Source organism: Ambystoma mexicanum, chromosome 6p (genome assembly GCF_040938575.1).
Source record: "Ambystoma mexicanum isolate Mex_15411 chromosome 6p, UKY_AmexF1_1, whole genome shotgun sequence".
Classification (NCBI taxonomy): Eukaryota; Metazoa; Chordata; class Amphibia; order Caudata; family Ambystomatidae; genus Ambystoma; species Ambystoma mexicanum.
The window spans coordinates 465,059,673-465,086,451 of NC_090935.1; the positions used below are offsets into that span (position 1 = coordinate 465,059,673).

At 44.9% G+C, this 26,779-nt stretch overlaps 1 protein-coding gene across 1 annotated transcript in view; it reads left to right on the forward strand.

Annotated features, from left to right (window-relative positions):
- NDUFS4 (NADH:ubiquinone oxidoreductase subunit S4) overlaps positions 1-26,779 on the forward strand; it is an 807,100-nt gene that overhangs the window by 79,412 nt on the left and 700,909 nt on the right. The gene's annotated exons all lie outside the window — the stretch shown is intronic.

Below are 26,779 nucleotides of genomic sequence, written 5' to 3' on the forward strand. Positions count from 1 at the left end.
CAGGGTCATGTGATATCCTGCCTCCTAGTGTGGGAATCTCTGAGGTGTTAAGGTTTCCCAGCCTCTTGGCCTCTGAGAACAGCAGGTGGCTAGATTTCCAATTAACTAACAAGTTTGAAGTCCCTGCCCCTCTTGCAACTCCTAAATACAGTTTCCCTGTCAGAGTTTAGACCGCTAGCGCCGCCTTTGGGAATTTGTCGGTACTGCTTCCATTTTTGAGTTGTCTTGAATTACTGCATTTCAATAGAGTGGTCTTTTGCTTGATAGTATAGGACCCTTGCTTAACATTGTTTTGATGGCATCTTTACAGTAGAGTGGTGATGTGGAACCCCCCACAAGAAGGTTGTATCTTTGGAGAGGTCTCGTGCCAACTGCGCAGTTCTCCTATTCTGGCGTGAATGTGGGCGGCGATAGCTCATCCCCACATCTAGCCAGTCTATTGATTCAACATGGGTCAAAACCCTTGACAAATCCCCCTGCCCGACTGCGCTTTGATTCAAGTCGAGGGAAAGTCGGGTGCAAAGGAGGTTTTGAGCCCTTGCGCTGTTATGTCCGCATTATCTTCTTCCAATTCTGTAAATGGCACAGTTCAGCATCTTTTCCTCCACCCACATTTTATAGTCCACACATTTGCGTTCTTATTTTAACAAAAAACAAGATACAATCAAGACATTTCTTTTTTCCCAAATCATAATATTTTAGAGACTATATGTGGGATATTTTAGGGTTGGAATTTAATTACTCTGGGGCGGTCCCCTCTGGTATTGCACAGGACTCCGCCAGTTGTTGCAGAGTGTGCCTGGGATGGCAACACTTTAGCTGATTTATATGGACCCACTTATCTTCCCCCTCTGCCAAACTGCCTTTGGGGATGCAGATCTTATAGGTAACAGGGGAGATCTTGTCTATAATTTGAAACGGTCCCTTCCATGTAGGCAAGAATTTTCGCTGTTTGTCCTGGTTCCTTTGGAAATTGTATAGATAGACCCGATCACTCGCCTTATATTCCTTTCGGGTAGTTTTCAAATCATAGTGGGTCTTCATGCTCTCGGCTGATCTTTCTAGATTCCGCTTAGCATAGGCAAAAGCATGCTGAAGGTGTTTCCTTAAATTCTCCACATACTCATGAGTTGTGGAGGCATTTATCAACGTTTGCTCTTGGGTTCTGTAGAGCAAATGCTGGGGAAGCACCATCTTGCGTCCAGTCATCAACTCAAATGGTGACATTTTAGTTGCAGATGAAGGGGTAGATCTGATGGCCATTAGGACCAGAGGTTATCGGATATCCCAACTTGGCCCAGAATCAGCCACAAACTTTTTTAATATGCTCACAATGGTTCAGTTGTATCTCTCCACTGCTCCAGAAGAAGCTGGCCTGTAAGCAATGTGTAGCTTCCTTTTAACCCCCAGTATCTCCCACATCTTTGTCATTACTTCACTGGTGAAGTGGCTACCTCTATCTGACTCAATCCTTTGAGGTAGACCAAAACGGGAAAAGATGTTGTTAATCATCAGGGCAGCTGCTGTTTCTGCCTTGCAGTTTGGGGCTGGGAGACGTTCCACCCACTTGGTAAACAAGCATGTAACGGTCAACATGTACTTGTTTCCTCTAGACGAGCGAATTACAGGGCCTACAAAGTCGATTTGCAAATCTGACCATGGCAGTGTCATCCCCCTCTTTTGGAGAGGCGCAAGTGTGTGAGGGATGATGGCTGAAATTGTGCACACACAAGACACCCCTTCAAGTATTGGTCGAGGTCCTGCCCCATGTGTGGCCAGTATGCAACCTCTCAAGATTTCCAGTGTTGTGTGAAACCGCCTATGACCGGCGGTGGCCGCATCATGGGCGTGACTGAACATCAGGCTTCGGAATGAGGTAGGGACCACCCACTGATCATGGTCAGCTTGGGATTTCCTTACCAACAAACCGCCTTGGATTCAGAACCTTTTTGGACATTTCATCAACACTCTTGGGTCCTCTTTCCCAATGTAATCGGTATCCATCAGGGGAAAGTTCTCGGGGTCCTCAAGGTGTTGGTAAAACTTACCAATAATTGGATCCCCCTTCTGAGCTGTAATTAAATCCGCATCAGGGGTCTCCTTACTCCATTGTGCAGTTGAAAGATCATTGTGAGCATTGGTCTGGGACCTAGTGATGGCAGTGACCTGGATTTCCCCCAACAGGGACTCTATTTCTATTAGATCCCCTTGGATGGCCCCGGTTTTGGCCAGCTGATCAGCTAAGTCATTTCCAGTTTTGTCTGGTCCCTCTACTTTGGAATGACCCTTGATCTTTTTCCAGTAGATGGTCATCCCATTCGATGTGACCAGATCATCAATATTTTGGATTGGCTTCCCATGTTTCAGGGGTTTATTAGCACATAACATGCCTCTGGTTTTCCAATTTACCAGGTGCTCCACGAACCCGTTTCGTACATAATCCGAATCTGTGATTATGACCAGTTCATGAAGTTGATGTTGGACAGCAACGAGGATGGCCTGATGCACAGCCATCAATTCTGCCACCCGACTACTTCGGGGACCAATTTTGTATCCAGCGGAGGGTTCTGGGGACTCATTCACCCATGCATTCCCTACGCCAGCCACCAGTTCTTTCTCCCCGTTGTTGTCAACATGGTACGAGCATCCATCCACATAGACAGTGGGCATTCCCTCACACTTGTCTTCTTCAAAGACTTTGTGTGGGGAATTGAGGTATGCCTCCATGTTGTCCTTGATTTTTAGACTCTCGTCCTCGAGACAGTTTTCTCTGGCACATTCATGCAAGTCAGCCAGACCTTGCACGAGGGGACTCTTCTTGTTTTGGCCATATCTGACCTCCACAGGAAAGCCTTGCATTGACAGAATCCAGGAAGTAATCCGGGAATTACTCACATTTCCGGCCCGGATTCTGTCACTTTGGAGATATTGCAGAGGCTGGTGTGGAGTCTCCACTATGATGTGTTCCCCCTGGATGAACGGGCGGTAATTCTTCAATGCCCACACCGTTGCCATGAGTGCCTTCTCACAATCGTTGAATTTTTCCTCCACAGAGGATAAAGTTTTGCTTGCATAGGAGATTACTTTATTGACCTTGTCATGCTTTTGGTATAATACTGCCGTCAAGCACGTATTAGAGAACCCTGTCTCCAGGAAGAACTACTTGTTTCTGACAGGGTAAGCTAGGCAAGGCGCTTGTGAGAGGCTTCTTTTGAGTTGTCTTACTGCCTCGGATTGTTCTGGACCCCATTCCTACTTGACCCCCCACCCCCTTCAGGAGATGAATCGGGGGTCTAGTGATCTCTGCGTAGCCCTCAATGAACTTTCTGCTGTAATTAGTCAGTCCAAGGAGGCTCCTTAGTTCCCGCAGAGTTGTGGGATCCTTCATTTTCTGGAGTGCTTCCACTTTCTTTTCTTGGGGACAGAGGCCCTGAGGAGTAATCTCATGCCCCAAGAAATGAACACGGGTTCTACACCACTGTGCTTTCTGGAAGGAAAGTTTTGCTCCGGCGGCCCTCAACTGTGTCAGAACATAACGGATCTCCGCTATGTGTTCTTCCACAGATGAACTTTTGATGAGGACATCATCTACATAAGCCAGGTTACCCCTCGCACCCAGGTCGGGCATGGCCTTATGTAGGAAAATGTTGAATTCATTGCCGGAGATGAGGTATCCGAAGGGAGTCCGGGTCCATGTGTACTGCTGGCCCCCAAAGGTAAAAGCCAGTTTGTATTGGTCCTCCCTACTGACGGGCACGGTCCAGTATCCATTGGTCAGGTCTATTGCAGTGGATACCTGTGACCCCTGAATCTGGGCCAGCCATTGGTCAATGTAGGGCAGGGGCCATCGGGAAGTATGGACCCGTTTGTTGAGCTCCCGAAGGTCGGCGCAGAGTCTCCACTGGCCGTTTGGCTTCAATATTCCCAGCACCGGATTATTGAAGGTGCTGTGTACTGGACTGATTATTCCCCGGGACTCAAGGTTCTTAATTATTTCAGTAAGGGACTCCATGGATGCGAGAGGCAAGCGATATTGTTTCACAAACACTGGAGTCATGCCAGGGTCCATGGGAATTGTTGTCGTGTGGATGTCGGTGCGACCACAGTCACATGAGTCTACCGCAAAGAGATCTTGGAAATCCAAGAAAACCTTTGCTTCTGTTCCAGAGTCACACAGGCCTCAGCTAGGTTGACTCTCTCTTCCACCATCTGCCTGAAGCCTGGAAAGACTTCTGGTTTGGCTATCTCAGCGGCATCCTCCAGCTGGGTGGAGAAGTCCCTGGTCAGAGTGCTGATTTGGACTGGAGGCTTCAGGTGGGAAAGGCAGCCCTCATGGACCTGGAAAATCACCTCATCCCTCCTGAAGTCACAAGTCACATCTTCCTTACCATAAGGGCAAGAAGTGTACACCAGTAAGTTCCCCCCCATGCCGGGTGAAGATCCTGGCTGGTGTTGTGTTGTCATCACTGTCACTGTCAAAACAGTCCTTGGGGATTGGTCCTAACAGTTAATTTCCTAGATCAATGGAAAAATGTCGGTCATCAACCGCCATTCCAATAATGGTGCCTGCGGCTAGAGTAATACTCTTTAAGTCACTGATATCCACCTCTATTGGAATGGTGTCATGTTCTATGTTGACTAATGGAGTTGGGTTTACCCCCAACCCTTGCTGTTGAAGAGGAGCATTTCGATTAATATAAGCATCAGGGTTTTTCAATTTTTGTCCTCTTTTAACTTTCACTTCCAGGGAGAATTGTCGGGTCCTTTCTGGGATGGTGACTTCCTCTTTAATCTGAATTTCAACTGCATAAGGTAGCAATTGAGCTGACCTAAATGCTTTTTCTTGATCATCAAAGCCCATAGGATTATCCGCTAATCGGGACCAAGCTTTGAAGTTTATTAGGTCCAAACTAATGGCAAAGCGATTGAGAATGTCACTGCCTAAGTAAAAGGCGGCAGTGACGTCTCGCACGACCCAACAATTATGGACTATGCTCTTGTTGCCAATGGAGATTTTGAGCATACACCTGCTTGGCAGGAGATGTTTTGAATTGGGTGCTTCCAGGTCCATTTCCCATTTGTCTATCAGTTTGAATGTGGGAATGGCTGGATCTTTTGGGAGTTGGCGGAACATGGCTTCGCTGATGAAGCTCTTACCGTTGTTCACACACACTCGGGCGAGAACAGAGTCCTTCCCATCATTTAACTGAACAGGGATGAACAACTGCTCTCCAATTTGCTGAATATCAGCCAGGCTCTGAGCTGATTTCACATCTTTCTGGACTATAGGAGTGGGAGTGTCTGATTGTGGATTGGTAAAGAATTTCAGAGTCTTTCCTTCCAGTGTGGAATACCACCTTAAACTAGAAGGAAGGTTGATTTTCAGAAATGGAGAGGACCCCCCCATCACCAGTCTGTTGTCCTACTGCTATTACTGTCACGTCTGGAATTTGGTTGTTCTGGAAGTGAAATTCTACTTGGTCAGATTTTTGTTCAACCATGTGGCAGGTGCCGTTTAAACTAACATGCTTGACACTCTGTTTTAATTTTATTGGTCGGCTAGTCTGGGTCCAGAGGACCTTGTTTACGCAATCTATTAGGGGTGACAATCTTCTCAGGAGGTCATTCCCTAGTAAACAAGGGGTGCCCTCTGGAGTCACTACTATGACCGGGTGTTTCACCTTGTGTCGCCTAATTTTGATGTCCAAATCTGCAGTCCCCTCGACAGGAATTTCCTTCCCGTCAAAGTTCTGCAGTTGTCCAGGAAGAGAGGTGAGAGGAATACGGTAATTCTCCCCCCTTCCTGCATTTAGTTCATCAAAGGCCCTTTTGGAAAGAAGGGTAGCTTGGTATCCGGTGTCCACCAGTGCCGAAATTGTACCCTGCCCCTGTACTTGTACCGGGGCATAATATCTTCCCTCCTTCTCCTCAAGGGGGCACAGATAATGCACATTTTTGGACAACTGGTGGGCTAACTTTCTGGTTGTGGACATGGCGAGAGAAGAGATTTGGGCTGAATTCTGTGGAATCTGAAAGAAAAAGTTGGCAACTGGAGATCAGAGCCATTGTGGGTTCCCCTGGTTCTGGTTCTGGGCCGCCCCCCCCCCCTTTTGGAGGCAGTCACCAGGATGGGTTTGAACCAGGGGATTTCGGTATTGTGGGTTCTGGGATGAGATGATGGGCGGTGGTAGACCAGTCTCCACATCTCCCCAGTCTGAATTGGCATCCCTTGGGACCCATTTTTCTTTGGGAGGAGTTCCCCCATCTCTGAAGGAGAAGATCCTTTTCCCAGGATCTTGAGGATCCCTCTCCCTCAAATTGGAAGACCTGTACCTCCTCCACAAAGTGGGTCTGTTTGGGTCCTTTGTTTCTCCTACCCCCCCTCTGCTCCTTGGGAGGCATGCTTTCAGGGGCAGGAGATTTTGTTTCCGGTTCCTTGTTTTCCAGGGGCTGTTTACAAGTTGGGAAGGAAGCTTCCTCCAAGGCTTTACACCCCCATTCCCCTTGTGCCTCCTCCCTGGGAACCGGTGGGTTATCGTGGTGCTGCCCCAGTCATTGTTCTGGAGCACCAGGTCCAGAGTTTGGGGCATTCTGCGGTGGCATGCTCATTTGAGGGTTCTGTTGAGCCCTCAGTATGTGACCCAGATCTCGTGCCATATTTTGGACCTGGCGCTAAAGTTGTGAAACCCGCTCAGGCTGATACGGGGCTCTATTTTCTCCCCTGGGCTGATCCCAGGAAGGGTAGCTATCCCTTCTCTGGTAATACCCTGGGTTGGGAAGATTTGGGTACCCCTCCACCCTTGGCCTCCCCTCTCCCGGATTAGGTGGTCTGGGATCAGGGAATTGGGGAAAGAAGGATGGATGGTTTTGGGGTTGGACATTGGGTGGATACCTGGGGAAAAAAGTTCTGCCCAGGATTTGGAGAATTTCTGCCCTCCTGTGGGAAGTTGGGAGGGAAATACCCTGGGTTAGGTGCTTGGCTGGATCCCCCCCTAGGGCTGGAAGAGTCCACACATAACCCAGGATTGGTCGGTTTCCCTTGTAGCGGGGACTTACATAATCAGGGGAGCCTCTCATTGTGCTGGCAGAGAGCGTCATTCTCTCTCTGTGCCTCCTGATTGGTCCTGGAGTACTGGGCCAGTCTCTGCTGCAGGAGGGTTACCTCCTCAGTCCCATCCCTACTGGCCTGCTCCTTTCTTGCCAGAGACTCCTCCACCCTCCTGGTGTGACCTAGCAATCCCTGATGCTCTTTTTGGAGGTCACCCAGCCCCTGGAGGGCCAAGTGATTTTCTTCAATTTTTCTTTTTAAATGGCAGACTTCCTGGCCTAAGGTATCCCTTTCCTGACCAAGAGCCTGCATTTGTGATGCCAGGTCGTCCCTCTGCCTTTGAAAGGCACCAGCTTTCTGGCATTCTTCATCAAACTCTGCCTGGGTATCCAGGTCTTTCAAAATCAATTTATTGCTTTCCTCTTTCTCTCTGTCTAGTTGGATTTGCAGGGTGGCTACCAGCCCTGTGCATGCCCTGTTGAAATTGATCTGTTGCTCCAGCTTTTTCTGGCTCTGCAGTAAGGAGTCCAAACTGTCTTGGTGCTCCTTCTGCAAAGCCAGAATTCTGGTATCCTGGTCTGTCTTTTCCTGTTGCAGTATATCCATGTCCTCTTTTATTTTAATGATATACTGCCTACTCTCATTTTCTGACTCCTGGCTCCTCTGCAGCCTCTGCTCAGAAGAGACCAGGTCAGATTGGGCCTTTTCTAACGCCATCTGTTGCCTATTTGCCAGGTCTTGGCCTTCAGCACATTTGTCCTGCATGGCTCCCATATATAGATACAAATATGCCGCTATCCTGGCAATCTTATTGTGTTCATCTTTGGCCTTAGAAGCCATATATAATTCACTCAGGGCCACATGTAATGGACCCTGATCTCTCCATATATCTGACCCTGTTTCAGTGACCTGTTGCGCGATTGCCTGCAACCAGACCGTTTGGTCCTGATGAGTCCACTCACCTCTCACAAATAGCTTATGTAAGAAGTGCTCTCTGGCTATTTTCATATCTACCAAGGTCGTCATTCTGGAATTTGAGTTCCTTCCTGACTTACAGAAGTTTGTATTTTATTTTGCAAAACAGACCGTTTCCTTAGAGCGTTCCTTTGAGGGATGCTTTCACAGTGTAAAACAGCGTGGTGATCTAACCGGATATGTGTATCTGGTCAGTTGGCACACTATATTAATCTGCACAAGTGGTAATTATAACCCAGAATATCCCGGCTCCGAGCCCCCACATTTGTAAGCGATATTCAATCAACACTACAGCTAAGTCAATGCCTAGTCTGGGATGCTGAGGAAAACCCTTATTGATGTATTTTTATATCCAGTTCAGTACTCTGGATGACAACCCTTGTATAACACTCCCCTCTTAGAATCCCCCTGACCCCACTGAGCCAAGGAGTAGGTTTGTTTTGCAAATTAAAAAGTTTTATTTGGACAATTCAGCAATATATATCTATCACACTTTATAAATAAATTGATAACTGATATCACACTTCAGAATATGAGCAGTAGTCAGCAAGAGGTAACTTATGAATAGGAACAGAAGAATAAGGTGGGAAAGAATGCTTTATATGGTTCAAGGAAACGCAAGGTGGAATAAAATGCAGTACAGAAATAACTTATGATTTTAGCAAAAGGTAATATGATCACTTTTTCTTTTGACAATTCACTCCCCCCCCCCCTATGCAATACAAGAAATGGAAGGAGAGCACACAGTCTTCAAGAATCCCAACAAATCACACTTTATAATGCATTACACAGTTCCAGTTCTTCCAGCAAGCTTAGAGAAAACAGGGATGAGTTTTAAACACAGGCAAATTCCTTTAATGTGGTTTGCAAGGAAGTGAAAAGGTGCTAAAATTGCTTTTAATTCCCTCTAGAGGTTCAGGGTAGGTGATGGCTACTTTATATTAGTTCAGGCTCACTTTAACAATACTCTATAAAAGATTAGCAGATTGCAGACGAATTTTAGCAAAGAGAAGCAAAAAGCTGCTGATTTCTACAGATGAAGAAATCGGGCCAAATCGCGGTAAATTTCATGAGTGCGTGTCTCGCGATTGCGGAAAAAGTATAGACGGTTCTAGGTTCGTTGGAAAGCCTAATCTAAGCTTTCAGATGAAAGTTAAATCTCGTCCCTAGAACAAACGGTTCCGGAGATACGGATGATTTAATAAAGGTAGATTTTCGGATTTAAAGAAACTCAAAATGACAGGTGACAGCTTGCAGCTGCAGAATTGACAGGTGACAGTTGTGCAGCTTTAAAAATGACAGATGACACGATTTCTAGGAGGCTGTTGTAATTAGGTTAAAATAGCTTGAATTAGATTATTTTAACTAAGAGATTGGGTTCTGCACAGTTCTGGCGGATACTCACTCCTAATTTTGAAATGAATGGGCCTCGTCACGGATCTGGTCAACTGGACTGGACTTCGATTCTCTCTGCTCGGCGGGTCAATCAGGCACCGGTTCTGCTCACAGCGATCCGGATCTAGTCTGGATACAGCGGCCTGTGGTTCTCTGGATCTCTGGTCTGGTCTCTGGCAATTGTTCTTGGCAAAGAATTCAAACCGCTCGCCCGGCTGTGGAATAGTTTGCAAATGATTTTAAGGATGCTGAGGCCTGCTGAGAAGAGTTCTCAGTTTGTGGGTTTAGGCCCTTGCTTTAAGTTCTGAAGTAAAGTTCTGGGCTTTGGAGATTGATGGATGTGAAGTCTGGAGTCTCCCGGCAGAGCGTCCTGCAGAAAATGGAATTGAATCTCTCTACCTGTCCCAGCAGTCTTTTTATGTGTTTTGGAAGTGGGTGTGTGCATGGCATAACTGAGCCTACCCCTCTCTTGATTTGATAGGTCAATAGATTCTTTGGTCCCTGATTTGGGAAGGGATAGTGTGTCAGAGTGATGTCATTTTTATGACCTGCAGAAATGACACTCCCCTGGTCAATGTGCACACAAATCTATTCCTGATCCAAATACATATTTCCCAGGTACACAGTTGTTTGACATCACATACACACATCATATATTACTAAAGATAGTCCCTGTCCCGACTCTGGCGTTTCTAGGAGCTTGCATTCAAAAATGACAACTTATTTTCGATTTTAGTGGGTTTTGCAACATTGGTTTTTCATCAAAAATTATACAAAGTTACATTTCCCTTCCACATATATCCCAGTAACTTTCCATGTCTCTAGCTTAAACACATTGTCTACAATAATCATAATTAGCAGGGTTTTGCCCCAGAACATGGTACAAATTGGAGTTTGGACTCAAATCGTGAGGGAATTTTTCAAACTAAGACTCTCAAAGTTGTACATTCCTGTCATTTGGTTACAATAAATTATCACTGTTTCTATAAAATGTATATTTGTTGCAATTCAACCCCCCCAAAGTGTTTGGGTCCGCCTCCAGAAGTCTGGGTGGGTCAGTGATCACAGGTCTCTCCTTGCTGGCAGAGGGCTGTTGACAGGAAACACTCAAAATTAACATACCCCATTCAGCAGAAAGAGCCTTTTGTGTGGGCTCCAGCAGGCTGCCTGGAAGTCTCTCCTCAATCATTCAACAGGGTCATGTGATATCCTGCCTCCTAGTGTGGGAATCTCTTAGGTGTTGAGAGTTCTCAGCCTCTTGGCCTCTGGGAACAGTAGGTGGCTAGATTTCCAATTAACCAACAAGCTTTGAAGTCCCTGCCCCTCTTGCAACTCCTAAATACAGTTTCCCTGTCAGAGTTTAGACCGCTAGCGCCACCTTGGGGAATTTGTCGGTACTGCATCCATTTTTGAGTTGTTTTGAATTACTGCATTTCAATAGAGTGTTCTTTCGCTTGATAGTATAGGACCCTTGCTTAACATTTTTTTTATGGCATCCTTACAGTAGAGTGGTGATGTGGAACCCCCCACAAGAAGGTTGTATCTTTGGAGTGGTCTCGTGCCAACTGCGCAGTTCTCCTATTCTGGCGTGAATGTGGGCAGCGATAGCTCATCCCCACATCCACCCAATCTATTGATTCAACATGGGTCAAAACCCTTGACATAAGAACAACATGGAGAATGCAATAAGCATAACTCTGCCGTTTAGTTCCATGAGCAGCCTCTAATTGGCAGTGGAGAGCAGTAAAAATTGAAAATTATTTTCAGCCTAGTGCTTGTAACTAGAGTACAGTATCCGTGGGTGATGTGTGGATGGCTGGCTTTAAAAGTCAAACAAGTAACCTTCATGCAATGCATACCCACTCATTGCGTCCAAGTTACTTTTATTTGGATGGTTTGACAGACATTTTACACGGATTTTCTGACAAATGTTACCATTTCCGCTTTGGCATTCTTCCACCCTAATAATCTTGAATCGGAAGTCCTGTTGTACCAGCTTTTCAATGTTTGAGAGCCCTCATTGCAACTTTAAAAGTCTGAAAACTATGCATATATAGTGTTGTCTTCATAGTGTCTCTTCTCCACCTGCTCTCCAAAATAATGCACTCAACCAGCTTAGCTACATCCCTCTTCCTGCCTTTATGTTCTGCAGGACTGCCAACGTGCTCAGTTCCTGGTATATCCGTGAATATTTTCACTCTAGCATCTTTTGCCGTTTTTTTTAATTTTTTTATTTTTACAATGGACTTGGGTAAGATGTGGGCCAACCAGCATGCTTCTGTGAAGGCAAGTGCAGTCAGTGGCGTGGTCTCAAGGTAAAGTGTCACTTCACATTACATATCTGAGATGTGTGAAGGATTATGAGAAGGTGGGTTCGAGGGCTAAGGACTGGGTTTCTAGCTTTGGATTGTGCATGGATAGATCTTCTTGGGGTTGGGGTCCTGGTCCTTGGGGAAACTGAGCTACAAATGGTAGCATCTTGGGTTTGGGGAAACATTCTTTATTCTTCTCTGCAGCAATGCAAGACAGCCAGAATTGTTCCAGGTGAGTATTTTGGGTTAATTTGTCTATGGCTAGACCGAAAACTGCTCATATGTACCTTGCTTAGTTTCTTTTGAGGCGATATTGGGCAGGGTTTGGGGAGGTTGGGGAGTGGTAGTGGGGATGGGGGCTGCAGAGGGTCTACCCCCAAAACTCCCTATATTCTGCAGTGAGAATATTTTTCGTTATTTTATTTTGGCAATATGCATAGATTTAATGATGATTTGTGTAGTGCCTAGGGCAGCTACACATGCTAGTTACATTTCAGCGTTAGACCCACCGTGCTCAAGGTCTTTTGTTCATAAACAACTTGCTAGTTATTTTAAGCTTGAAGAAATCCAAACTTTAGACTTAACATTGTCCAAAAGGCTCCTGTATTTTTTTTTTAACTTAAAATAAAAATCCCTGTGGTCCTTTTCCATGAGTTAGTCTGCACATTAAGCTTCACTGCTCCATAGATTATTCGCACAACAGTACACAAAAAACAAAAGAATGAGTGAAATATTACAATTTCAATCCAGTCTGTAAGCTGCCCATCAAACCTAACTCCTGGTGACTTTATTGCTGTTGATTGTTAATCGCTGGACCGCGTTTAATCGCTGCACCATGTTTTCTCCTTCCTTGGCACTCAGTGAAATAATGCATATAGATTTGTGAAATCAAAAGAGCCAGAGCAGGAGGAGTGAGTTTACCTTACTTATCTGCCCAACACTGGAATACCCTTCCACCACTCATGCGAGCTGAACACACTCACCTAGCATTCAGAAAAGCTCTAAAAACGTTGATCTTCACCCGATTACCTCTCAACACACTTTTATTCCTTACACAGCGTTCCCATAACCTGGGACTCATGTATCAAAATTAATATTGTATGATATGTAGCTGCTATGTATGCCATGCTTAAACATTTCTTATTCTGTATTATATGTAGCCTCGCTGTCTTCTCACCAATACCATGCAACCATTTCGTGTAACTAAGCTCATCACAAGCAACAGCGCTGCGATGCCCACAGGCTCCCTGTGCACTATACAAATGTAAAATAAATGAATAAAAACAGCCTTTGAATAGTGTTTACAATGCTGGGATTTTCTAGCACCTGTACTGTAGTCTTGAGTTCCTTAGACGCACCAGAAACCGAAATTGACTTTGAGAGATCAAAATCCTCTTGGCATCATATGTTCATCAGACTGTTTGATATCAACATCGAGAAGTTCAAAAAGAGTGGCGGTTTTCGTTTTATCACTCTGCCTATGGTTTAATTTCTAGCCCACACTGGCCTCCCCACTGGGAAATCCTTTAGGTATAACGTATGATGACACAGTTTGGCATAATAGAATAAAGTTTACCTCCTCTAGTATAGTAGTGACACTGAAACCCCTCAAAGTCTTTTATAGTTGAGTAACTCATGCCAGTGCAGTGAGGTAATCGCAACCAGGTGAATTATTGCATTAGAAGGAAGAAGGTAGGTATGCATACTTATGTCTGCTTGAAGCCCAACCAGAAATCAGTGACACTGTTTCCCATTATTCATCCACAGTGCAACAAGCATTTTAGTTTATTTATTTTGCATTTATTACAGCGCACAAAACCCCTCCGGCATCTAGGCGCTAGTTACAGAAAGTGCATACATAGTACAAGGATGTGCAGGTAAGCAGGCTGGGGAATAACTACTCCTCATGTAACGGGGAGCTGCATCAGCTGGCAAACACGGTCGTGATAGATACAGCTATGCATTCTGGGAAAGCTACTCCTCGTGTAACTGGGAGCTACATCAGTTAGCACACAGGGCCACGATAGGTGCAACTATACATACTGGGAAAGCACCTCATGTGCAATTATGCATATTAGGAACAGCTACTCCACATGTTGCGGGGAGCTACATCAGTTGGCATAAAAGGTCATGATAGGTACAACAGTTAAATAGTTGCAGAAGTTCAAGGTCTGTATGGCAGTGATATGAAGCAATGCAGAGGCTACCCACTAGGTGCAAAGGGGTTACTTCATCTCAAAAAGATAACAAGCATGACAAAGTTGGTGAAGCTACACATTCTGGGAAAGCCACGCTTCAGAATAGGGGCTTCTTCAGAAGTGCAGGACAACAGGACGAGTGCATGAGTAAAGGAAATGCGGTAAATGCATTTGACTACTGAAGGGGCAGGATTCCGAGTATGTACAGGCATAAGAAAGCAGTGTGAGAACATGAGTGTGATCTGGACGTACAGATCCGCGAATTGCAGCTTGGATCAGATAATGCAGCAGGTTGTGTATGAGGCGGTGATGAATAGACTGTTGAAGCAAGGCGTCGATAGGGGTGGTGAGGTACCATCCAAATACAAAGGTCCACAATCAGTCCGTAATGCAGTGGTTCGCTGCGGGAGTTAGTTTGGTGGCATAATAGGTGGGGCAGCAGAGGGAGCACTGGGGAGGGATGAATCAGATCAGGGTGCCGGGGGGAGCTATCCGTGCGGCGAGGCTAGGATCAGAGATGTATGCGGCCCAGAGTTGTGAAGGAAAAGAAGCGGATTGTCGCACAAGGGCCCCGCATAGGGTAGCATTGAAGGGTAAGAGCATCACAGTAGATGGGGACTTGAGGGAAGGAACGCACGTTGGCGCTCTCAGACTTATGCCTGCCAATCAGTTTATTGAGATAACTACATAACAGACCCCCAGCACAGCCTCTCCCTTTCAGGTCCTTCTCCAACTGCTGTTCCTGGAACCCAATATAGTCATATACATTCTAACCTGGAACATAGCATAACATAACTATTTACATTCTACATGGAGTGTTGAATGCTTAACACTCCACTGAGCAGAAATACTTTAAGAATACATTACAACACCTCTCCCTTGGTTTAACCACCAACCACCCTCTTCACCATAACAATTCTATTTGTATTCCTACTTAAACCTCCACTCACTCTAATGGCATCCCTCGGCATGTTCACCACCTGTACAGGATCACAATATAACATATCACATTTTCTCCTCACTACACCCTTCTTTATCCTTGCCCAATCACCACATTCCATCCTTACCTCCTTCATTCCACACCTCCTGTGTTCTACACCTCCTATTTTATCTCCTCAGCCAGACCTCCTTATTACTCTTCAACCTTCCTCTCAGCTCCTCAACCGCACAGTCTGACTCTCTCGCTCTTCCAAGCCACGGAGGACACACAATTGTATTGGCCTTCCGAACTCTAATCAATTCAAATGGACTTACCCATGTTATGGCATGAGGCGACAGCTGCAAAGCATACGTCCGCTCCTCAATAGCTACTTTCCTGTCCTTTCCACATGCTCTCACCATGCGAATCACCTCCCTGATTCATCCGTTTACTCTCTCAACCATACCATTCCCTGCCGGGTGATGCAATGCAGACCGTTTGTGTCTTATTCCACACCTCCTCACATATTCTGCAAAATAACCACCAATAAATTGAGTGTCTTTGTCCTTCAGTATGCTTCCTGGCACTCCCTCTCTAGCAAACACTCCTTGTATAAATTCCACTATTTTCTCTCCACTGATATCACAAACAAATTCATACTCTGTCCACCTTGACAATAAATCCACAAGTACATTGATATATTTACCATGTTGACCTCCAAAATTCACTGGACCAAGAATATCAATGGCTAAGTATACTTTTCTCAGAATTTCAACCTCCACCACAGGTTGCTCCTTTGCAACCTCTCCTTTACCAACTTTGATACACTCAGTGTAATTATTCAACCTCCTCTCTACATCCCTGCCAAATACAGGCTACCTATGCTTGCTCCTCAAGGTACCTTTTGTCTGTGAGACACCTAAATGTCCAGAATGAGCCAAATCCACAACCTTCCCTCTAATTGAAGCTGGAACAACCACTCGTTCCCACCGAAACACACCACCATCAACCATACTTAACTCATCACGTATTTCAACATGGCCGCTCACCCTGTCGCAGGCCATTCTTCCCAGGCCATTCAGAATCCAGAAATCCCTTAACCGATAGTAACATCTCATCACTTCTCATTGCTTCTAGCCATTCCTCTTTACTCACAATGCCCTCATGGGTTACAAATACCAATTCTGAAACGTCAGTTGTACTCTCATCCTTCATATGACTCACCATCCTTGATAGACAATCAGCCATTACATTCTCCTTACCAGGTATGACTTGAATTTCAATTGTATGTCCTGTAACCTAGTTAACCAACTAGCTACAGGCCTAGACACTTTGTCAAGTCCCTTGCTCTCAAAAATGCATTTCAACGATTTGTGGACCGTCCTTATCACAAACTCAGTTCCCCATACAAAATTCTGGAACTTCTGCACAGACCAATGACACGCAAACGCCTCTTTCCAGAACTGAAAAATTCTTCTCCATACCACTCAGAGCTCTTGACGCATGTGCAATGATCTTCTCACTTGCGCCTTTCAGAGCAGCAGAGATCCCTTATTGTTTTAAATACTCCTGCTTCCCTGGATATGGACATATACCTTGAAAGCCTCCCACCTTAACCCTGCAGTGGTAGCATCTGGTTCATTACAGACGAAGTATGTTTCTATGTCTGAACGAATCTCTGCTTTGAATACTATGTTGCAGTGTACTTCCGACTTAAACGCCAGGAGTTTCGGGGTCAGTGTCACTGGGTAGTGGTCCTGTAGGGTGCGGGGCTGTATCCCGGCATTCTTCACTCTGCCCATTAGCGAGCTTGAGATTAAGAACATATCTATTTGTGATGAACTGTCATGGACTGAGGAGTAGTATGTAAATTGTCTCTCTCGTGGATGGAGTGTCCACCATGCATCCCTCAGGTCTAGGGAGTCAATGTGTTAGAAGTCTGCGAGCTGCATGTGATTGGGATCTAGGGGCCGTCCCAGTGCTATCCCAAATAATGTCCAGTATCCAATTCATATCGCCCCCCACCCCCATGGAATCGGAATCCCAATGAACCCCATCAAAATGGATACTGTGTCAAACAATTCGGGGGTGTCAATGTTGGGACAATAGGTATTGACCAATAACAATTCAGTACCGGCTATGATACAATGCAGTATAACATATCGGCCCTCAGCGTAAAAGTGTATTCAAGGCTGTTCACGTTAACTGGGGGGGGGTCACACATTGTGAAATTACGACCAATGGGTAGTTCATCTTTTTCACCAAAATGCAAACCATACATTTTTAACATCTCGCGGAACAATTGCAAGGCGACTTAACTTTTTCCAGTTTCACATCACAGTTCAATAGAAACACCTAAATTGTCTCAAATAGTTATATAATTTAGAAAACCAAAACTGTATATATTAATTGTGCCTACATTAAGCTCCTAAGGCCATCAGAGGAAGTGGGAAGTTAAAGAGTCTACACTGAACTACCCTATTGACCATTCGTAACAGAGGGTCCATCTTCAAAAGAATGTAACAAACCGAGAATTACTTCTTTCACCATTCCACATTACTCTGTTGGCTCAGAAAACCAGTCCTATACCTTTTTGAATTATTTACTGTTTTTTATAGAATTATTGTGATTATATTTAGTTACACTCTGTAGATTTACGATGACACATTTCCGAAAACCTGTTACTTGGCTTATTCCAATTGGTATTTGATCATTTGTTTCATGCAAGCAACAAACATAATGTTCTCTTGCCACGTACAAATATTTATGGTGCTAGAAAAGCACATAAGGTTCTTTTGGTGGCAGACAATGCAGTAATGTTTTCAGTACTTTTGAAAAAGCTACAAGATTAGGCATAATTGCAAAACAGATTTGTAATAGATTGTGTCCTCCACGGATTCCTCATCTTTGATATACCGATATCCTGCTTGCAGCTTCGGAAACCTTTTTGACAGCAGAGGGCGCTGTGTGGCATTGAGTCGATGTCCCTGAATGGTATCCATCCCTGTGCTTGGATGTGACATTGATGATGGTATAAATAGCATGCACTGAGCACAATGTTTGTTCTGTTTTTCCGTATGCACAGCATGCGTCGGAATGGTTAAACTTGCCTCAGCGATTCTTGTTGCAAATTTCTTTCAGTAGTTACTATTTCTTCAAGTATGGCTACCCTGAAAACACGTTTTAAGAGGTATGCAGACTGTGACTCGATGTAGATCTGCACAGGATATGCCTCTGGTGCCTCAGTAAGGAACACAAGTTCGATGACTATGGCTCCTGTCAGTCAGTGACTAACAAGGACTTGAAAGAGAGGAAGCCTAAACTTGCCTAGGTCGGTATCCTAAATCCCCGTCCTCTACTCGTTCCAAGAGCAAATACTCTGAAGATAGTTTTTAAGAGATCACCTCAAGGGCCTAAAAAATGCTCCAAACATTCCAAGTGGTCCAGGTCAAAGAGCGGTTTGTGTCATTCTTCGTCTGCTCGAAGAAAATCTAACGAGACGACTTTTGTTCATCATCCGACTCCTCGCCTGACAAGAGACGGGCACTTTCCCCAGACAAGTCTGCCTCAGCAGCAGATTCGTCATCAAATTATGGATGTCTTTTTGAGGGCGGCCCCTCATGGTCCCTCAAAGGAGTTCAAAAAGGCTAACGATCCCACTGCACCCACAAAAGGCTGCAGGGAATCAGTGAAGGATGCCGTGCCCCAGAAACCTGGGTCAGAAGACCTCGGAAATGCTTACCCAAGTGGTATCGACCACAGGCTATATAAAGCCTTTGGCTTGGACATCTTCACTATTGAAGGATTCTACATTGAAGTCTTTGACGTCGAAACCATCAACATCGTCCTCTGATCCATCTTCGAGCCGCTGTCAAAGAAAGATTTTATTAGGTCTTTTGGATCGATTTGTGAGGAGGATGAAGACGTTCTACCCTTTGGATACAAACGTTTTGGCACGCCTAATGTCCCTGAGGAATTTGTTTGAGGAATACTGCTTGGAGGACTTGGCTACTTGCCTTAAGGGAGCCAGTGCCTTAGACACTTATCAGAAGTGTAATTTGTGTCACATGACACAGCTGCGTCTCCAAGTGCTGCATTAAGGACAGTGATGAACAGAGCCATTGGGTATTTGGAATGGGGACGTCCTGCAAAGGACATAGAACAGGATGACCTTATGGATATCCTTGACAAAGGTCCTCTTTAGAGAACCTGTGCTGCCTTTCCATACTGCATTTAAGAACACCATCTTAGAATACTGGCACAAACCTGATAACACTCCTGCTGTCAACAAGGAGTAGGTAAAAAATATAGACCATCCGCTATTGATCCTGATTTTCTCTCCATACACTCTACTCCTGAGAGTTTGGTAGTACAGGCGGCTACCTCCACCGCTAAAGAAGCTGCCTATCCATCCCACCTGATAGGGATGACTATAAATATGACATGCTAGTGAAAAGGGTATTCTGCTGGGAGTATGACATGGTCCAAACATTCTAAGATGTTCAGGTCAAGGAGCGATTCGTGTCATTCTTCATCTTCGTTTTCTTAACGAAAAACTATGAAGGGACGCCATTGTTCTTTGTCACCCGACTCCTCGCCCGACAAGAGATGGGCACGTTTCCCAGACAAGTCTGCCTCAGCAGCAGTTTAGGCCATTAATGTCTCTTGTACATTAACAAAATATACATTCACTTTGTGGAATGTAATCTCCCAAGCAGCTGATAATTGGCGAGATGAGGGATGGCTTCAATAACATCAATAATGATGGTAAGGAAGCAGCATGCCAATCTCTCCAATATGGATTGTATGCATCAAACTGCGTTGGTCGCTCTACGGGATCAAGTGCAGTCAAAGACGATCTGCATGTCTTGTCTGTGCAAATCTGGATATGCTCCTGATGTCCAGTCAGGAATTCTGAACATGCCCATTCGATGGGTGAAATGTTTTTGGGGCAAAGTCTGACTACAGCTTAGACATTATAAACTCGAAGTGTGTCCACTGGGAGTTATTCTATACTTATTTATGAATTGATTGGAGACTATATTTCCTGTACCTCCAAATGGAGGTTAAGTGGTTACAACCTGGTGTTTATACCATGTTAAAGAACAAATAAACAAATAATAGGCAAACAATCCTAAACAGTATAGCAACAACTTAACATATAATGTTATTTATTTCCATCAATACATGCAATTTTGAGCGATTCAATCGGGCATACAATAGCACAAAATAAAAAGATGGCAGTTTACATACAAAGTTTCATTAACATGTTTTTACATATGATTCTACGTTTTGAAAACCATATTGTAATTTTCTGTGATTATTTATTATTTTCTTGTTCTTTTGTCTGTGTTTCTCTGGTAACCCAACTTATCCTACTCTTGCCCAACCCTTCAATCTGTGTCTCTATTTTGATATGATACAACTTATATAATAATGACAATTATTGTGATGATTATATTTGATGCCATTATTGTTATGTTATATAGGGTTAACAATGTTGGAATTACTTGTGGTCCAGTTCTGAAGAAGGCCACAGGCCGAAACACGCGTCGATGTACTGGACATCTGCTATGTACTAAACATCTTAGATATGTTCATTTGGACCAGTGAATTAAACTTTGTATGTAAACTGGCGCAGACAGCGTGGTGGCATCTTTTTACATTTAATTTACTGAGCGCACAGTGGGTTGCTTGCTCGCACTGTGACCGGTTGTAGCGACTTGACCCTCAAATCACTTTTGACACACTGATCATATCGCACTAAGATCCCTCTCAACCATCCCACAATATTTTTATAATGGCACAAAATAGTAAAGGTGTATCGAAATGCAGCTTCGAGTAAGAATTCGGCCAAATTCGGCTGAAAATGAGAGATTCGGCTTTGGCGAATACTTAATTATCACTCGAAGCCGAATAGGTTTCTTGACAAAATACATGAAGTACTGCTTTGACAGGTACCTAGAATCATTCAGGTGTGTCATGTTTATCCTTTAAAAGGATCATTTAACACATGCTGCTGTCACTTTCTTAATTGAGTACATGCAGAGCCGAGGTATGAAAGTGCAAAGTCCCTGCCCTTCATGTGCTTGACAGACAGACAGACATTCATGCGGTGGTTTGCTGGGGAGGGGTGAGCTGAAGCAAAACTCTCCATATTCTGAATATATCTCTGGACTCCCTTGTATTTTGCAGTTGAAAACCACTGAGCTGGAACAAATGTTCATAAAGTAGACTATTTGGAAAATTGTATTTTCTTTAGACGCTTATTGATTTGTTGATAACCTCTGTGAGAAATCTGAAAGTTACAGGCTCCAATCCCACTAATTCCCAATCCAAATAATATAATTAAGTGAATTTATATAGCTCATTGCAGAGACCCCAGTACATTTCAAACTGAGTAAGGAGGAGGTAGAGTTCATGCAGCAAAGAACTATAGTCAGCCTGCAGGCCAAGGCCATAAAGAAAGATGGCTGAGTGGGAAGTGTGCCTGCAGTATTGAAACTGGTTACAATTCCTGCCCTCTAACTTTCTCTTGTTGCCAAAATGAGACCCTTTGAATTGTGTAAAAGTGACCGATGTTACTAAAGAACATGGATATATTTTTTTTTAACCAAAAGGCCCCAGTCTGTGTAATAAAGACAAGGAGACCAAAGTTAACAATTTAGAAACATTGGAACAAATGTCTGTTCAAGTGAAAGAAAAAAAAAGTAAAATAAACGTGTACATGCCAACTAAAGATCAAAAATCAGCATTCCCTATATATCTTTGTCTGATGTTTTTTGCCATGCCACAAACATAACCCCATCAGAAAAAAGAAAGAAAAGTACCATCGATTAATGAAAATAAATATTTTTAAATGACTCAACCCCACTCAGTACCACAGGTAGAAGGCATTGCTCTAGCATCCCAAAGGTGTGTATTCAGTAACACTTCAGCATGGTTCTAGTTGCTGTAATCATTCCTTTTGCGTTTCAGTGCCTTGCTGGAGCCAGAAGGCGAAATATAGGCAGGCCCAAAAGGAACATTTAAATGTACAACTAGACGCATCTTCCTTCAGTCAATGCATACTATTCTTTTGAGCTAGTTACTTGATCCCTGGCCAACTAGCGACACCCATGAATGGAAAAAAAATGAAAACGGGGCTATTATCGAACAGTTTATTTTCTGATAATGTATACCTTTCATGGGTTACACAAACATCTTCCATAGACAACAAGGAACATGCAATAAAGAATAGTTATACATATTTTTAAGTATATTTGTAATTTACAAAGTGTTTTTCTTGTCTACATGCCTTTATTAAAAGGTATCTATTCGGCTCTGTGTTGAGCTCCGGCCGAATACTTGTCCAACTATTCGGTATTCTGCCAAATACTTAAATCGACTATTCGGTACATCCCTACAAAACTGTAATCAAAATCCAGCCAAACAATAGGAATAGTTACATTAATGGACTGAAATGCTAACAAATACGAAAAAACATGATGCAATACAATGGAAGGACATATACACCTAATGTGAAAAATAGCCTAACAATAAAACATCTACTCACATGGTAAAGGGTAGGTTGGTGGCAACTGCTGTATATCTACTGCTGAATAACAGATGAACTGTGCAATTTGGGCCAGGGCCACAACCGAGTAAGGTCTACGACTGGATGCCACCTCGAATGAAGACCATCAGAGCTTGGGTTGAATATGGCATGGAGCGCATGTTTCGGTGGAAGCGGCAGTGTGCACCACATTCGTCTGGACAGTAAGATGACCCTAAATTAAAATATAGAAACGATGGGTATCATGTCTGAAGTCAACTATATTAAAATACATCATAAACATTGTGCACTATTTCAAAGATTGGTGTGCAACCCTAACACCTTTTCACTGTGCATAAGGTTTTAGACAAGAAGATGTGTAAGAGTAGAGAAAAAGCAGAAGCAAGGCCCCAACAGATGGGAGGCACGCACCAGTCACCGGATATAGTGGAAATGTGTAAAGTGTTTTATCCCCCTCCCCCAACAGCCCAAGTGCACTGAAACTCAAGAAGCCAAGAACGTTCTAAAAATGCCTAATGAAAATATGCAGCGACACTTGACAATAAGATCGACGAGGCTCTAATATGCTGTATGTCAACGGCCTGTACTATAACTTTACCTGTACTGCTCATGGGACGTAGGAGTGTCTTGCGCTGATATGTAAATTGGGACAAAAATCTGTAGAAAAAGCAATAAAGTGAGGCATGTCTAAGTAAGTGCTGTATTCTAACCATGTGTACAAGCTGAGTGGGCCACCCTGGTACATATACCAAGGTCTATCTGAAATGATGGAAGTGTGTCCACATACACTCACCTGAGAACAGGCGGAGGAAGGGGAGTAAATCTCGGGGGCATGTAAAAATTGAATTGCCTGACACGTGAACATGCACAATCCGCTTTGCTAGGTGTAGATGGCAAACCTGTAAGGACACTGGATGCAAAGGCAAAAAGGGCAGACGGTTGACTCCTGAAGAGCAAGGTGTAGTTACTGAGAATGCAAGTGGGAGATATTGTGATGGACAGCCGCACGCCATGATCAAATATGAACAATAACGTGAAGATGTCGTACTGCATTCTGTGGCCGCACTGGGTGGCTGCTAATAAGCCCAAAGTAGAAAGATTAGTGAAGTACACAGGCTAACCCAAGTCACATGATAATGCACGATGGCCTGGTAGAAAGGCTTTAAATGTCTAGATGGGCATCTTACCTTATAGCTAAATGCCAGGAGTGGCTAGAAGCCAACACAGGCATGGATCACCTTACGTCTGGAAACCGAGAGCAGCACAAACAAAGGAGCCTGAGATCTAGTCCAGTCACGCACCTTTGCGTATCGTGGTGCGCTACCTGGAGACACCGAAGCGGGCAGCAAAATGGATATATCGAGAGCAGAACATGGCAGCAATCTTGAGATGCGCTTGAATCATTAAAAGGAAATGAGAACTAGGCGATGCCGAGTCCTATAACGACAAAAATGGAGGCGAGGAAGATAATTTCTTTTAAATTTAAACTAGAAATGAAAAAAAATAAGTGCAGGCTCTTTGCACTGACCCAAAATGGGTGGAGGGGATACTGGGTTGCTGAGTGTAGCTGTACCTTAAACGGGGCTGAGCTGTCTGGAAGGCGTAATGGCTTATCCCGAAAATGCAGAGCCTCATGTATTGGAAGAGACGATATGTCTGTGATGGTACTGCTAAATGGCAGCCTAATGGGAAGATGAATGGCACAATAGCCATGAAGAATATAGAGAAGCTTCAGGCTTCTCAGGCAGCTGCAAAATCCTTGGGTGCAGACATCTGTCAACCTCAACAGCAGCACCCGCATTCCCAGTGTTTGAGGGGGGCAACCTTTTCACTTCTGCTCTTTTGGACAAAGAGGTAGAGACAGCCTGTCCTAAGAGGGCAAATGAGATTCCCATGTGGCTCTAGAGGTCGTGGAGGATGAACAGCTCAGGCAGCAACCTCCTCACTACCCTCTGACACATCCCCAAAACCACTCTGAGCACTTTATGCACATGACTCTGGTGGGATGCAGGTTGAAATTTAGAAGAATTACAGTACGTTACTTCGGATGCTTGAGCACTGCAGATAGTAGCTCAATGGTACTGCCTCACATTTCTAAAAAAGGCTCCCAGATTGTCCCCCGGGTGAGCAGTCTCTTCTGGAACCAGACCCGCTCCTTCTGCAGGAGATACTCTGCCTGCTGGAGAAAGGTGCCATAGAAAGGGTACTTGTAGCGGATTAATATCAGGGTTTTTACTCCACTTATTTTCTGGTTCCCAAGAAAGAATGACGACCGTGACCCATCTTGGACTGGAGATGTTTGAAAATGTTCCTCAGGAAGGACAGATTCAATATGGACACCCTTTCATAGCTCCTGCAGGCCCTTCAGTTCCAGTATTGGATGGTGTCTTCATGATACTTACTGTAATGTGCCTATACAGCTCAAGCACAGGAAATACATAAGATTTGTTTGCCATTGGTTTTAAGTACTGCCTTCCGGGCTGAACTCAGCCCAAGGGTTTTCACCAAGTAGACGGCAGTAGTAGCAGCAAATCCAAGGATGCAAATGTGATAAATCCGATGGCGTCATCACTCCTTTTCCAACGGTTACCTCCCCCCTTGTGGCCAGAGGATGGCAGCCGCTACCTGATCCTGATCCTGATCCTGACCCTGGGGGTAGCTATATGAGGGAGGATCACATGGGGGAGACAGCCCGCGGGAAGCGCCATGGCATCATTGGATGAGACATTGTATCTCCCTTTTTATTCTGAGAATACACCACCCATAACCAATGCTTTAATGGTGTATTGCTACACCTCACTTCATCTACCTAGGAAGAGTGTTAAAAGCCATGTCACCATATCTGTTTACAAACCATCTAAATCCGACTTGTTGGTGTGGCCATCAGCCCAGAAAATGATTGCGGACTTCTAGAGCTCCGGACATCAGACCACACATTCTAACCATATATGAGGCACTAACCCCAGATCGGCAAAGCTGTCCCTGGGAAAGGTCGTCTGACATGGTGAAGATGCTGGGGGGCCCGACTGCACGCGATCTGCGCAGCCATCCCCTGGTGAAGCATAAGTGGCACTGCAAGGGCCGCCTGCGAGAGGCAGCGGGCTGGTCCCCACGAAGGGAGACGTACGTCACGGACCTCTGGTGGTTTGGGGGATCGGGAGCAGTGTGGCTTTGGTGCGTGCTGCCAACCCTGCTTCCACAAGTCTGCCTGGGGCTGTGCAGTGCATCCAGGCAGAGAAGGAGAGAAGGCCTGGGTTGCCGCTGATGTAGGCTGTGTGCAGTAAGTTGTGCCGCGTAGCCCTGAGACAAGGCAGGAGGCCTTCAGTGTCGGTGTCCCATGGAGTTATGTGATCCTTGGGGTCCATCTTGGAAGGGAGCAGCCCCTATGACCTACAACTGACTGTGGATGGAGATTTTGTTACGCTCACCTGGTTCCATGGGGGCGCCACCCAGCAATCGGTGTCCAGGTATCCCTCCCTGCGATGCCCAGTAGTGACCAGCAGAAGAATCCTGCCAGAAATACAGGTAAACAATGTTTAGGACCGGGTAACTGGGATTAACGGCCTCCACCACCCGGTATGTCTGCGGTCCCTCTGGGCTTCCTCTCACCTTGTTCTTGATGTTGGCGGGTTCTCCGTCCTGCTGTCTCGGCAGGGGCGCGTGGTGCTTTGCGGGCAATGGCGATCGAGTTACTTCACTGATGCTGGCCCGACGTGAGTCTTTCAGGCAGGTCTTATTGCTATGATGTTTTGCTGTCCTAGCATGCCTTTCTGTTATTAACAATGTCTTTTTTCTCTTCCTTAGGTACGTGGAAGACCAATTTGTGGCGAAGATTGGATTCGGGGTTCGCTGATAAGTATTAGCGTTTTTGGAATGCCTAGACGCGGCGAGTTGGCGCTTAACGCAGTGCTAAGGTGCCTTGCCTTTGCTAATCTGTTATCTTTTGTCTTCACAGGTCGCGGTGCTCCACCGGAGTGTACTATTCCAGAGCTGTTGCGGAATGAAGTGCGAGTGGGAAGGTAAGGCTTTTGGCGGAGTTTGTTAACCGTGTAAAATGTCTAAAGCCTTGTCTTTCTTTTTCTGCAGGTCGGTCGATCCGAAGGAGCGCTGGTCCAGGATGCCGGTCGGAAGAGCTGAGAACCGCTAATGATGGAATTCAGGTAAACTGCAAACTTTTCTAACAATGTCTTCTTTCTGTTTCTGCAGATGCTGTTTACCCGAGGTTCTTGGCTGGAGCTGAATGCAGTGAGCGTCACGTTGCAGTATTGCAAACTAACGCAAAGCGTGTCAGTCTAGTCAGGCGTGGTTTAAATAGCTTCAAGAAAGAAGTCCAGGTAAAAGAGTTCCAAGGTGCCACACCCAAACCATCCTTCTGCA